A 14,028-nucleotide genomic window follows, 5' to 3' on the forward strand; every position below is an offset into this window, starting at 1 on the left:
ATATCCTGATCAACACTGGGGTTTCTACATTGAAACCTTCTTTGGGTAACTAGTTACCATACTGTTGGTGGGCTTGAAGTCCTGAGGGAGCTGCTGGCGACCGTCTAGTTTCTGTAGGTGGACTAAATCGGGATTCCCAATCCTCCGCGGCAAGGCTTGCTTTCAAGTTCTTATTGGTGTAATTAGATGAAGTGCTTTGCAAGGAAGACCCGCCCCTGTTTACTTTTGCACCCAGGAGACAGCAGCTGCCTCCTCTCGCCCTGGGAAGGTGTGAGAGCCCGAGACGGCCTGTGCTTTGGAGCTGCTCATACAGGCTGCCCTGTGTCATAGGCAGAACCCGGCAGGCAATCTGATCCACATTTAGGCACCAGAACATTTCAAGTAGATGTCTGGTGTTTGTTTGCTTGTTCGACTTCCTGTTGGGACAACTTCAGTCCACAGTATCCGAGGGCCCTTAGGGACTTGGGGATAGGTGGGGGCTGGCGCTGTTTGGCACCAGTTTCACCGATTTCAGGGCAGGCTTCTTGCTAGCTGTTTGCTTTGGCCCCTGCACCCAGGGGTGGGGGCTGAGGGCTTTGCTGACTATCCGCAGACAACTTTCAGGAGTGATTCTGACACTGTGTCTAGCGAGCTGCCATCCTGGGCAAGGTGGCTCACCTTTTCTGGAACTCAGTCTCCTCATCTGCAAAGTGGGGACAGTCAGGGTTGGTAAGCCAGAGGTGTTTCCAGGCATTGCGTTTGATGAGCTATGAAGCAAAAACCAAGTGCGGAACAGAGAAGCTGAGATCACTGGGGAGCAGACAGCTTTTCCCCTCCCGCCCACCCAGATCTGTCCCTACCTGTGCATCTTTGTCTCCTCACCCCAGGCCACTTCCTCCAAGTAGCATCATCAGGAGCTGATTGAAAACGATGCCAGCCCTCTTCCCATCCACAAAGGGGGCAGCGATGCCACTGATATGTGCATGCCCCGCTGCACGCAGAGGCCGGTCACTGGTGAGACACACTTAAAGCCAGCGCCCGAGAGTCCCTGTGCAGACAGAGCTCCCGGGAGGGCATTAGATAGACTTGTCAGTGCCTCTGAACGGACTTCCCCTGGGGTTTTTAAATTTGATTTCCTTGGCTGGGAATTCAGATCTTGGCCTAACCACAACCTCATGAAATATTAAGTTTCCCCACTGGAAATCATGTGTGGGGGGCAGGGAGAGACAAAATTTTCTTCTAGGAAACTTCATGCAAGCGTGCTGTGCTGCGTGCCGGGACCCTGGCCAAGCGTGTCTCTCTGATTGTTCCTGATACTCGCATTATAGAGATGAGGAAACAGGTCACACCAGAAACCAGAGGCTCACCGGGGCCACACTGGTGCTCAGGGGTGGAGTCGTATTCTGTCTCCAAGTCCCAGAGTAGGGGACCCACCCAGAAGGACCATGCCCCGCTCTGGTTCTGGAACTCTCCCCATGAGGTCCATCCCTATCAGGGAGGTGCCTGCACCATCTTCCGTGTTCCGAGAGGACAGGCCCACACAGCCCACGCTTCCTTGGCCGGTCCCCAAAGCCCCCTGTGGTCCTGCCCTCAGCACCGCGAGCTCAGGCTGCCTGCCTTCCTTGGCAAGGCGCCACACTCCCCCATCTCTCCCTTCTGCTTTCTGCCACCGGGAAGCTCCAGGCTGTCTCTAGCGTTCTCTTCTGGTGGTAGTTGTGGGGACCGGTCGGCTTTGGTGGCCCCGCGTCGCTGCTCTTCCAGCTCGGGTTGCCACCTCTCTGGGCGTCCTTCTCAAGGTGCTTCCGTGTGGTGCTAATGTCTTCCGTCAGGTCTTCAGCTCGTAGGAACTTCCGGGCCTCGGAGTTCATCCCATCAGAGGCAGAAAGAGTTGTCCTCCGTGCTTCTGAGAGAGGTCCAGCTCATTTCTGTGGGTGACCCCCTTGATAAAGTCTTCCCGGTTACATCGTATTTGATGCCTGGATGGACTTCTTTTCCTTATGATACCAACCCTAGCCTGGGTGTGGATCCCAGTTCTGCCACCTAATACTGTGTGACCTTGGATAAGTGACTCAGCTTCTCTGGGCCTTGTTTTCCTCATCTGTAAGATGAAATCAGTAATAACACCCGCTTCATAAGGCGGCTGTGGTGACTATGTGGGTTAATGTGCTCAGACTGAGAGGGGTGCCTGGCCCACAGTGAACCCCTGGGGCTTTCCGAGGCTTCCTGCTCTGACCTCAACACATGTGCGGTGTTCCGGGGGCCCGTGTACCTCCTCGCACGTACAAGGGAGGCGGTCATGTCATAGCTTTCACAGCACTTAGGGTTCAGGTTGAGGCATATGTGGATTTAAACTCTAGAGTCCCCCTTCACAAATAGCAAATTACGCAGAAACCGGTCTTCTCGTGCTTCGTGGTGCAATGCCCTACTGTAGGGACAGCGGTGCTGAGAAAGAGCAAATCCTGTCTTTCTTCCAGCAAACTGAAATACCGGGCGTTAAAGGAAACGTGGGAGTTTTCTGGCATTCAAATACTGTTGCTCAAAATAAACCAAAGAATATGAGTATCAGGGAGCTGGGGTGGGTCGAGGTTCCAGGAGAGTCCTGGAAAGGCCGCCCGCCAGGGTCGCTGGACTCAGCTCAGCCGGTGGGACTCAGATAGCTGCTGGTTTCCACCAGGACTCTTTCCCATGATCCCACAGCTGCAGAGTAATCCCACTGGCTTTGGTCCTCCAGACACATCTCCAGGACCAAGCAGGTGCGCCCAGCATTTAGAAGGGAGCTGGTGTCCCTGGATACAGCAGAGGGGAGACACAGGAACATTTGAGCAATAGGTATGAAAATACTACCACAGGGACACGGGAAAGCAGGACCCGGGGGAGCGGCACCCGGGGGAGCATTGGCAAACATGCAGGTGATACGACAGAAGCAGAGGCGCCTCCTCATTACTGAAATGAGCACCCTGGTGTCCAGCTGTCAGGGTCCTCACGTGGTTCCCCTGAGGGTGGGTCAGAAATGGGTCATATGGCCATCGCTAAACCAGTCAATGATGGAGGGAGTGGGATTGCTATGGTTGGTTTGGGCTCATAGGAGTTTACTCCTGAGCTAAGGTCAGAGTCACCTCCTTAAGGGATGGATAGTTAAGCCAAGTTGGGGTTTTCTTAGCAAGACAGAGGAGGGAGGAACCACATCGGGTCCAGATGGATGGATAGATAGATACAGATATACATACATACCTAAGTAGGTAGGGGGTGGATGGATGGATGAGTGGATGGATGGATGGATGGATAGATAGGTGGATGGATGGATAGACGGATGGATGGATACACACACACACATATATATGTATATATGCGTACATACACATACATAGGTAGGTAGGGGATGGATGGATGCATGAATAGGTTGATGGATGGATGATAGAAGGATGGGTGGATGGATGAATGGATGGATAGGGGGATGGATGGATACATACACAGAGAGTCAAACATCTGGGTAACTCGAACCTAAATTTACTGATGTACAAGTTGCTGTTCTTGTGTCCCCTTAACATGCTCAAAGAGATTGCTTATTCTGATATTCCTTACATAATTGTGGGAACTCTTCCTCATTTTGTGTATATAGAAATAACTTTTACATACAACACATCACCTCAGCAAAGCTTCTGAGTCTGGCCCGCCATGGGCCCTGTAGCCTCCAGGTGTCTAAGGCAATGGGTGCTCTGAGTCAACGAGGCAACCTCCCAGCCTCATAATTTAGTGCTTATCTGGAACTGATTAATCCTCACTGCAGAGGATGCCCTGTACCACACCTGATTCATCTGATGGCACTTGATCAGGTTTGCCATATGCAAATGGCCTGTGGAGCTGGGTGGGGACTCTGGGACAGCTCTGAGCAGGAGCCCGCCAGCCTAGGACTCAGTCCTATTGTCATGCTCCTGACCCTCCTGGCCCTCAGGTTCTTCATTTGTAACATGAAGGTCCCTTCCAGGTGACAGCTTGTTCAACACTGGAATCTGAGGATGGAGGAGGAGCAGGAGAGGAGGCTGGAAGAGGGCAGCGTGGTACTCACCTGAATGGAGATGTTAGCTGTGGTTGCCAAGGGGTGGTAGAGTGAGGGGAGGAAGCAGCTGTCACCAAGCCCTGCCTCCGAACCCTCCTTGTACAAGAAATGTGTCTCTGGGTCTTCATAACTCGACCTACCCCAGGTTTGGGCTTCTGTCCTACTGGACCTCAGCCAGCCCCAGGGCTTCTCTGAGAGGTGTGGGGCCCCCATGGTGCTGAGGACACATGGAGGGAGACAGACCTGCCCGTGGTGTTGATGTCCTTATAGATCACCGTGGAGACCATCCTCCTTCTTGTCCCTTTGGCCCCTCGGGTGTGAGGGCTACCGGAATCTGTATAGCCATCTGTCGCCCTGCCTGCCTAGGTCATCTCACGGCCATTTCCTCTAGGGCGAGCAGGGGATAGACTCTCATTTGCATAATTAGGAAGCAGCTTCAGCTTCTATAACAGAGATCCAAGCGTCCAAGTCTGTTTCTGTCTCATGTTAGACACAGGCAACCCAACTTGGACTTAACCATAGGGCAAAAGGTATCGGAACTGGAGAGGTCAGGTCATTGGGAGGCCAGGAATCCCAGAGGTTTGTCAGCGGGTGCTGGGGATGGGTGGAAGGGGAACAATGGGAGCTTGCTAAAACAGAGGAAGAGACAGTGGAACCCATCAGGGTGGTGGTCGCCAACAGCAGCGAGGTTTCCAAGAGCCAGTCAAGACGGGAGACCAGGACCAGGAAATGACAAAGGTGAATCAGGGGCATGAACAGGCAAATATTCCTCTTTGTGCGGACTTAGTGAAGGGTCAGGGCCAGCACTCGCCACCGGCAGGGGTGCTGGGGGAACCATACTATCAGGAGATGCACAGTTTCATCCTGAAAAATCCCCAGCCTTTTGAATTAAGTTCGGGCGTGATCCTCCCTTCTGATCCCAGCTGTCTCCAGACAGAGCCCATGCTGCCTTTGAGGGGCGGGTGGGAAGATGCTAGGAGTTCCTCCCTGGCTGCACCCATCTCTGAAGCCCAGTTGCAGAAATGAACCAGGAGAGAAAAAGGGGTTGGTTTCCATATTTCTTCAGCTTTTCCTCCTTTGGCCTCTACTGTTGACAACCGGGAGGCCTTGGTTACTGGAAGAGACGTCCTTTCTGTAAACAATGCTGCTGCTCCCTGATGTCACAGCTCGGGATTTTATAACTTCCAGTTTCTGGTTCCTTCTATGGGACTTTCCAAATGCTGCCCCTTTTCCCAAATTCAATGCAGAAAGTGAATTTGAAGTAACAGGGATTTAGAATTGGGAAAAAAAAAAGCGTATAAGGATTCTCAATGATTTGAAAAATTTCGTTCCATAATAGCTCTGGTGAGGGGCCAGAAGGAAAGTGGGGGCAAGAATAGGCTGGAGAAACCATTGGGAATTCTAAAAATAATCAGTATCATTACGTGGGCCTTCCTAATGGGCTCGTGAATCCGTGCGTGTGACCCACCTACTCACAACAGTGCTGTGAGCTGGCCGCTGTGATTGTGTCTGAATCACAGAGAGGACGTGGGAAGACCTTACTAATTTTTAGTTGTCCTCACTGGTTGAGTGATTGAGGTCATACTCCATTTCTACAGAGAACTCATAGCTTTTGCATTAAAAAATTGGGCAGAAGGAGATGCGCTGTCCCTGTTGCAGTCTGTTTCTGTCATTTACCACCAGATAGCAAGTCACAGGCAGTAACCCTGATGTCGGGCTTTTCCTTCCTGTCCCACCGTCTCCAGAGACCTACACGTATTCTCTCTAGGGTTTTTTGGTAAAGATTTATTTATTCATTTGAGAGAGAGAGAGAGCAGGGGCAGGGTCAGAGGGAGAGAATCCTCAAGCAGACTCCCTGCTAAGCGCAGAGCCCAACGTGGAGCTCGATCTCTTGACCCCGAGATCATGACCTGAGCTGAAACCAAGAGTTGGGCGCATAACCCACCGTGCCACCCAGGATCCCCGATCTACACCTGTTCTGTCCCACGTCCATGCCTCTCATCTTGGGTGAGGAGGTTGGGAGGCTTTCGAATACGCTGATGGATTTTCCTTGGGCCACCCGAGAGGTCATAGGTTGAGGAAGGATTCGAATGCCTTTCTGCTGAGTGTAAGTTCAGGAAGCACGATGCTGGACCAAGTGTGGAGTGCCGGGGGGAGGAAGCCTCCTGAGGAAGTGGTCAGAGCCCACGCTGTGAGTCAGCCTCCAGCGGAGGCCAGTCTTGGTGGGTATGCCCCAGAAAAACAATGCCGCACAGCACCCCGTGGACCTTGACGGACCGGGGAGGCTCAGAGGAAATGGTAGCGCGCCCTCGTCGGGAAAGCCCCAGGCAGGCTGTGAACTGGGCGCTAAGCAGTCAGCATGGGGTTGGGGGGGCAGCTTGGTGGGTAAACGGGAAAAGCAGGGGCTCTGAGTAGACAGACTGGGGCTCAGGTGTGCCCTTCTGGATCCCACCAGGATGGGGGAGCTCCATGCTCCAGGTCCTCCCTCTTACTACTCAAAACCCTGAACACAGCACAAGAAACCAGCACGCCAGGGCCGTGGAGAGCGGCCTGGGGAGGGCATGCTGCTTCAGGACCTCGGCACAGGAGGAGGGGTCAGCAGTGAGGCCCCAAATACCCCAGAGCTCAAGAGAAGCCTGCAAGCCAGAACCATCCATAGGTTAGACAAATGGTGCTCCAGGGAGAGCTTGTTTCCCTCAGAACAAGTTTCCGGGGAAAGGGCGGACAGACAGCAGAAAACCTTTATGACCGAACTGTCCTCCAGCCAACCAGGCACTGGTGGAACAGCTCCCTGTCCCCCTGTGGTTTCAGAGGCTCTGAGGGGGACCCCCACCCCTGATGAGGACACACTCCACCCCTCCCCCAGCAGCATTGGCACAGCCAGGCAGTCACCTAATCCCGCTCAGTAACAAAGAGCCCCAAACTGGTGCCTTAAAACAGCAGAAATGCATTCCGTCACCTTCTGGAGGCCAGAGGTCCAAAATCCCTGTCTGCAGGGCCACCACCCTCTGAAGGCTCCAGGGGAGGGACCTTCCTGTCTTTTCCAGCTCCTGGGGCTCCAGGCATCCCTCGGCTGGTGGCCTTGTCCCTCCTGTCTCTGCTTCTGTCTTTACATGACCATCTTCCCTGTGTGTGTGTGTCCGAATCCAAATCTGTCTTCCTGTAAGGACACCAGTCAGTTTGGGTCAGACCCACCCTGATTCGCACACACATATGCACACCTCACAACTCAGCCCAGAGCAGGGAGTTTGGAACTGAGAGACAGCAGCATCCTGACCTGCCGGCATCATTCTGAGAAGCAGGACACAGGCCCACTCTGCCCACACAGGTGCCTCGGACGGGGCAGACCCTGTTTCCCCACCCAGGACAAAGAGGGGAAGATGGAGTATGTGCGAGGCTCGGTGTCACATGTGTGGGATGCGAGGTAACAACACCCACGTCCTACTCTTGAGGTCCCTGAGGAGGACGATGGCGGCCAGCAGTGATGCGAGGTGGGGAAGGGACGCCCATGAAGGCTGTGTGGGCGGCCGGGCATTCAGGGCTAAAATCCTTACTTGTTTGAGCTGGTGGGGGACAGAGCCACCCAGCTGCAGTGGGAGTGGGTCCATGGATTTATAGGATCGTGATGCCTTTCCTGAAGCTTTCTGATGGGCTGAGGGATCCCAGACGGGGCTCAGAGCTTACGTACACCAGCAAAGTGCTCTTCAAAGGGCCAGGGCTGTGGCTCCCATGTTCATCTGACCCAGAGTAATGTAAACTGCCTTCTCCACTAGACCTGTGGTTTATTTGTACAGTTTGGGCCATTTCTGTAAATGTTTGACCCATTTGGAAATCCAATCCAAAGGGAAAGCACATGAGGGCTTTTATTTTGTGCATTGGAGTTCCTGTCAGTGGCACGGACATTTTACCTTCTGCGTTTATCGAATGTCGCGTTCCACAAACGAGGGTAAGAAAGGACCTGTTTTGTTTTGTCTTTTAAAAGAAATCTCACAGTAAAGGGTGTGGTGAAGGGTGCGAAGGTGTGTGACCAAATGCTCTCCCCACCACCAGCACCGCCAGCACAGACCACAGGGCACGGGGCGGGTGCCCAGTCAATTTTGGATGGGTGGGAAGTGCCCGAGTCCGAGTGGGGGCCCCGGGCAGATCAGCCGCAGGGACACACAGCTCTGCCTCCTTTCAAAGCACCACAGATCCCCCACGTGCTGCCAGTGACGCTTCTCTTGCCGATCGAGCGTGCTGCGGACACACCAGCGTGCTCCGAGAAGACACCGGCTTCCGAGTAAAATGCCTGACGGCCTAACCAACTTCTCTTTTTAAAAAATTAATACAGGTTTTCATAAAGCAGGACTTGCTACTGCTCATATTTTGGAGGGAGGGAGGGAGGGAAAGAGGAAGAGACGGAGAAAGAGCAGGAACACCATTGGTACCTGCATAAATTCCAAATTATTATCTTGACTTTGTGTCGTGCGATTCTTGGGACTGGAGATGCAAACAGCAGGAAACACGTCGGCTAGCACCTTGCTTAGCAGTTCAGGGGTGATTTTCCACGTCTTAACCACTGGTCCGGATGGCCTCCGTCCTAGCCCCTCACATGGTGTCTGACTGGTTACGAGGGCCCCCGTCCAGCATGGGACGCAGTCCCACGTCGAGCACGGTGTGACCCTGAATGCGAAGCAGCCATGCTGGCAGCTCCACGCGCCATGCGTGGCCTGTGGCAGGGGCCAGACCTCGAGAGTCTTGCTGGCACTTCAGACTCTGGGGGCCCCCTCTCCAGAGGGTCTGACTCCCCAAGCCTGGGCCAGGTGGGGAGTCTGCTTCTTTACCAAGGCCCCCGAGGCTGCCCTGCACTGTGACGTGTGTGGGACCTGAGGCCCTGCTGGCACTGTTCACTGCTCAGTCCCTGGTGCAGCCAATACCTGCGAAGTGACGCAGGGCTTCTGAGAGACGGACATAGTGCCATGTCTCAGTCAGGGTCCCCACAGGCAGCAGACAGACCTCTTGCATCAGGAGAATTTCAGGAGGGTCTGTTTACAAAGGGATTTTTATTAAAGTGGGGTTGGGTTGTGAGGGCCCCAGGGGGAAGGTCAGGAATGGGGGGCTAGTGACAGCAGAGCTGTCGCCATCCCTGGGTCTTAGGGGACAAGGGGGAGGAGAAATGGCAGACTCAGGACAGAAATTCGTGTACAAGTGACTTCTGATTGAGGGACATGCGAGCCCTAGGTGACCTCCCAAGGGGGGATCCTCGGGGGAGCAGAGGACTCCTGACCTCCTGCGTGTCCCCTGAAGTCGAGGAGAGAGAAGCCTTGGTGTGCACAGCTTGGGTTCGTGGGGCACAGGAGCTGAAGATGGCAGGACAAGTCTGCTGGAGACACGAAGGCAACAACCTAAATCTTCCTCTCCGTGCTCCCTAAAACCTGCTGTCTCAGCTGACCACCTCCGCCACCAGCGTCTGCCCCAAACCCTCATCGTCTCTTGCCTGGTTTGTTGACACAGCTTCCAGACTGGAAGCCTCGTCCCCTTCCACTCCCCCTTCCAGAGGTTGAGACCCAGAGTTCGAACACCGCCCCGATCACTCCCTCTGGGCCCCCCTGCCTGCAGGACAGAGACCCAGCTGCAGCCCCAGTGCTCTGGGCTTCTCTCAGCTTCCCACTCCCACCTCCCTAGCACCCCCCTCCTGACTTTTGCAGACACCACCCTAGGGACCAGGGGATCCCAGGACGCTCCTCGCAATTTTTCGCCTTTGCACACCTGCTGCTTCTGGCTACAGTCCTTTCCCCTGGTCTCAGAGAGTCCTTACATCTCTTCAAGATTCTGCTGTGGTGCCGTCTCCTCCAGGAAGACCCCCCTGACCTCTCAGGCTGCATCACACCTTCTTCCTCCGAGCTTCCATGGAATCCCAGTCCCTCATAGGAGTGATCCCACATAAATGGAGTTTAGGCAGGAGCCTTGTGTTTGTAGGTTCACGTGGACATTGGAGCAGGGACCTAAGGAAGAATTCTCCCCAAACGCCAGGGAGAAATGAGTCGCGGTCAAACTAAGAGCATGTGGTATGAGGTCCCGCGGTGACAGTGTTGTCATTCCCGATGATCGACCTTCCTCGCGTGCCAGCTGGGAGTGCGGTAGTTCCGTGCTGCCTGGGCTTGCTGCCCATGCAGCCATTGCAGAGGCGCTGGCCAGGCGCAGCCCTGCTGCCGGAGAATCCTTCTGGTTTCAGTAAATGCATTGCCCTTCAGGCCACTTCCCCTCTACCCCAGGGCCCTCGCCAGCAGCAGAGCCCCAGCTTGGGCTTGGATTCAGTCCTGGTATGGAGCACAGTGAACTCTAGTCTGCCCAAGCTGCCAGCCAGCCCGTTCCGGGGCGTTCGCCTTTCAGCTGCGTTTGCGGTCACATCACACTGTTCAGTTTCACCTAAATCAGCAGCACTCGGGGTGTCGGTCTCAGCCCTGTGGGTTTGGTGACCATCAGCCCCAATTACCCAAAATGCCATTTGCCGGGACAGTTCTGCCTTCACACAAGCCAGCAGCACAAAAAAGAATCGTTCCCAAAGTTAATTGAAACCAAACCGAGACCACACGGCTCCTTTTGGGGGAACTGACCCCGGCCCTTTGTCATCTCCAGTCCCCCCGTGGCATGGGGCTGGAGCTGATCCCACCCACTGCACATTTTGGGTTTTGTACAGCTCACCTTTGTCGGGACCCAGGTTTGAGTTCTTGGAGTACTTGGTTGAATCGACAACCCAAGTGGATATTAGCATTTAAGGGGCAAACTGGATTACTTCTCTGCCGGACTAAATGTCTGCTCTGTGGGGATATTCGCCTGCAGAGAGGCACTTATAAGCTCTAAGATTATATATAAAAAAAAATCAAATCATCATAAATGGCATGTGGAGAGAGGAGAGAGCGGAGTGACTGAGCCTGTGGGATATCAAGTTACTTCTGAGACCAGTTGATTTCTAGAACCTGTCCAACCTTCTTGCTTGTCGGTAGTGATAAAATTGATTGTGAATCGATTGGCCACGGGTTTCTCTGGCAAGACTCTGTTGGCTGTTGGTCGTTCTCTGGTGTATCTCTGGCTGTTGTTTGAGCAAAGGCTTGGTTAATAAGAAACAAAAATTAGTAAGGAGCATAAGATTCATTCCCACAATGTCTGTGATGGTTGATACAGTTTTATCTTAACCATTCTGGGTTCTAACATTTTTTAAAGGTGTCTTTACAAAAGTCGATTTATTTCTATTTGTTTTTTAAGCAGCTTGATTGAGGTATAAATTCAGGTATTGTGCCATGTGTACAATTCAATGAGTTTAGGTATAGGGTATTATTAACCTTTTTAAAAAAAAAATGTGGTAAAATACATATAACATAAAATTTTGAGTCTTAACCATTTTTAAGTGTACAATTCATGACTTCCTTCCCCAGCGTTGTACAACCATCCCCACTATTGACCTCCAAACACCTCACCTCACTCCCAAAAGTATCTTTTTCAAAGGAGTCTTTGTTAGCCTTCCCGCAGATTGTGAGAGTATCCAGATGAAAAGTGAAAAAATACTGTCAAGCTTCCTAAAGGTATTAACCCCAAGTGCAAACACCTGGCTCACAGGTTACTAGAAAGTTCCAGAAGGTGCTGGAACCCGAGCTCCATGAAGGAAGGGAATTTGGTGCAGTGTCTCCGACATCAAGAGCCGTGTTTGGCATATGTAGTCACTGTCATAGTCAGCGTCACTGAGGTTTGTTCTTGGAAATGTCTTCAATTTGGGGGTGTTGTGTTGGAACCCCGTGGTTGGGTGTGGGATGCTCGGCCAAGGAGGCAGCACTCAGTGGTGCTGTGGGAGGAGGTAATGGGGTCTGGATCTGCTGTGTCCTGGTGGCTCTCGGGCTCTATGCCCACCATGGTCCCCACCTCCCCACTCTCTATCCCATGCCACAACCACAGTGGCTTACATCTGTCCTAACACTTGGAATTTTTCTAGGACTTAATTTTTTAACTTTAGAAGAACTTTTATTACAATGAGAAATGCTCATACCATGTTAATAAAAATGCAAAACTATATTGCTGGCAGTTATAGTTTTGTGTTAAAAAGCATAGATATGTCAGCCAGATGGCCCCATGGGACTCAGTCATCTCATTGGGCCTCAGGCCCCCAGCCCCACGCTGTCTTCCTCACCTGCCCCCTGACTGCGCCTCTGGCTTCTCTCTTCCTCTCGACTCCAGCCATGAAGGCCTCTGCCTCCCCAAGCACCTGATGCCCACTTCCACTTGGCACCAACCATCCCCTCTTTCTGGAATGGTCTTCCCCAAACGTCCACATGGCTGGCTAATAACCTCCTTCCTCTGAGAGCTTCCCCCACCCACCCCACATCTCTCTCTCTCCTTAAAACCCAGTCTTACCACGGCCTGACATGCCTGGCTCACGCACCTGTTCATCTTCTGCCCCACCCACAACAGGACTGGGAATGTGTCCTGTGTGCCATCATGGCCCCAGTGTTTGGGATGTTTCGTGGCGCCTAGTAGGGGCTCAGCTAATCTTTGTGGGCTGTTCCAAAGCTGCCCAACGGGCAAGCGCTGGGTGGTGGTCTGAGTCCCACCTGACAGCTTCTCATCCTGGCTGTGCCAGCTGCCTCCTGCCCTGCCTCTTGGACCCTTTCCCCATGCCTTCTGCAGGCTGGGGCCTCATGCAGGATGGACTGCTCCCTCCACATCAGAGGGCTCAGAAATAAGGCGACTCCGTGGACAGATGCTTGGGGGCATTTGTACTTTAGCAAACCAGCACGTGAAGTGACCCCCTCTGTGGGGGTCTCAGCCCTGCAGGAGCCGGCTGGGGCTGTAGTGGGGCTGCAAGCCCCTCTGCAGAGAGTGTCTCTGAAACTTCTCCCGGAGCCAGCTCTGCTTCAGGAAAGGGGCCATTCATATGTCTGCGATTCCAGCGGTGACAGCTGTCACCCAGCTCCCGTCGCCGGCTGCTCTGGTGCTTGTTCCGCCTGGAGCCTCCGGGTGATGGAGAGACTCAGCTTCCAGCCTGGCCGTGCCAGGTGGCATGGAGACCCGTTTCTTACAGGGCTGGTGCCAGCCACTTGGAAGGCGGCCTGCCCGGCACTGGAATGCGAGTGTCTGTAAAAAGGATTCCGAGGGCAGTTAGCGCGGCGTGGCTGGCTGTTCACACTGCACAGGGCGAACCCCTTGTGGGTAATGGCGTGGCGTTGGAGTCTCAAACACCATGGAAACCCCGTGCCCACTGGCCACGGCTTGCCAGGCGAAGGCATCAGGAGAAGCCGTGCTCCCGTGGCACTCATGCCGTGGGACATCGTCCCTTTCGCTAAGTGCCCTGAGACGGGGGCTGACATGTGCCACCCAGGAACCCAGAACTTCACTAGGACCAGGGGAGGTGAAAAACTCCCACTTAACTAAAGCATATTGTTCGAAAAGGGGCCAGCTGAGATTTGGGTCACAAGACGTGGGTGTGAGGCTCATGGCGAGGAGAACGTCAGCCGTCGGGGCCCTTCCCGCTCTGAGGTGTGCTCTCACGCGTATCGCATCGCACAGTGATGCAGACTATGAATCGGCCCTGCTGGCGCAGGGGTCGCATCAGATAAAAACCTAACAGTAACAACCACCGCCACTGACGTGTACCTGTCTTCCTTCTGTCTCCCAGGATCACCCACTCACACACTCGCAGACAGCCCATAGCCAGCATGCCCAGATGACACCCTCACGGCTGCTCGTCGGCCCAGCTTTGTCCCAGGGACGTGTGCTCACTCTGTGCCGGGCTCTGTGCCTGGCAGGGGGAGGCGGAGGCGGTGGGCCAGCCCCTCAGCTCCAGGAGCCTGGCGTCTCAAGGGGAAGACAGGCATAGGTCAGACAGTCCCACAAACATAAGGTCCTACCCCGTAGCAAGCACTGGGATGGGGAGTCCCACCTGTGGGGCAGTATTTGACACCACAGAGGGCTCAGGGGAGGGTGTCCGGGACAGCCCCTGAATCCAGAGTCTCCTAACTCTG

This window comes from Ursus maritimus, unplaced genomic scaffold, assembly GCF_017311325.1.
Source record: "Ursus maritimus isolate PB19 unplaced genomic scaffold, ASM1731132v1 scaffold_19, whole genome shotgun sequence".
In the NCBI taxonomy this organism is placed as follows: Eukaryota; Metazoa; Chordata; class Mammalia; order Carnivora; family Ursidae; genus Ursus; species Ursus maritimus.